Raw genomic sequence first — 1,567 nt, forward strand, 5'->3', positions numbered from 1 at the left:
GTACGTGGCTGGCACCTTAGCCGGTTGAGCTATAGGCGCCGAGCCTTAAAAACTGATTCTGCCAAAGAAATCTATGTTGACGGGGTAAGACATGGGAAACACTGCAATTATCTGTGCTTGCTGCCAGAATGAAGCAGCCTTGCTTTAACCATAATACTTTTCTTTAATCCCATTAGAATTTTAACTTGACTACCACTAGAGCCAAGATACAATGTGCAAGCATGGGTGGAAATCACAAAATCAAAGTTAATGTCAGCTGTCACTTTTAACTGAGAATCAACTTCTAATGTTACTCCTCTTGTTAAATTCTTCAGTTGGTCCCATTATCTACAAATATAATCCAAACTCCTTAGCAGGATTCAAACTTCATTTTTTAACACACTTTTGTCCTTATCCTCAAACTTTACAGTCCATTTCTTGCCCCAAACCATGCTTCTCTGCCTGGAAAATCCTTTTCATTCCTCTTTGCTTGGTAAAATCCTACCCATTTTTAAAAACGTGCTTGGTTTTCTCTCCTACAAGAAGACTGCTTTGACATTCACCCTCCTGTAAACAAACTCTTGGAGAACCCTGTGCTTATCTGTCACTGCACTCACATATGACACTGCCATTTCATTTTACTGGCTTCTATCTCCACTAAATCCTGAGAACAAGCACCAAATTCTGTGATTTCTATATTTTCTAGTGCCTAAGTCAGAGGCCTGACACATAGTAAATACACAATAAATGCATAGTAAATATAGCTATCTATCTATAAATCTCATTTTCTTGCAATGGGAAAATATCCACTCTCTTTAAAACCTTTTATAAAATAGAACAGCTATCTTCCCCTTTGACCACATGTACAGGCAGAATGATTGTGAAAAAGTATACCATCTAGGTCACATCCTTGGTAACATTTTAGGAATTTGGATTATACTTCTTATGACATCAGAAAGGAGGCCAACATTTGTAGAGAACCTATGTGCCTACCACTATGTACTGACTTTTTGCTACATTCATATTACTTTATTCTTGACAACCATGGTAATTCATTTTAGCTCTATTTTGATGAAGAACCTGAGGCTCAGAAACTTGCTGAAGATCATACAGTTACGTTATAAAGCCAAACTAATGGAATGTGCAAGATCAGGACTAGATTTTGGTTGAAAGGTATTTGGCTGAAAGTAAGATTTCCCATAGGGCTGAAAAAATGATGAAGGCAGCAAATAAACTTGTTCATCTCAGACTATGGGTATGTAGTTTTAACAATATAAACGGAAGACCAGACTTGTTCCCATTCAGAATTTAAATAATTGTACGCACTGCTGTCATTCTGTCAAACAATAGACCTATCAGACATTTAGCTTGAAGCTCTGTTTTAAAACAACTTCTCAAATTTATTTAACTCATGGCTCGGCGCCTGTGGCTCAAGCGGCTAAGGCACCAGCCACATACACCTAAGGTGGCGAGTTCGAATCCAGCCTGGACCCACCAAACAACAATAACGGCTGCAACCAAAAAATAGCTGGGCATTGTGGTGGGTGCCTGTGGTCCCAGCTACTTGGGAGGCGGAGGCAGGAGACTC

This window comes from Otolemur garnettii, unplaced genomic scaffold (genome assembly GCF_000181295.1).
Source record: "Otolemur garnettii isolate 467f Iridium unplaced genomic scaffold, OtoGar3 scaffold00001, whole genome shotgun sequence".
In the NCBI taxonomy this organism is placed as follows: Eukaryota; Metazoa; Chordata; class Mammalia; order Primates; family Galagidae; genus Otolemur; species Otolemur garnettii.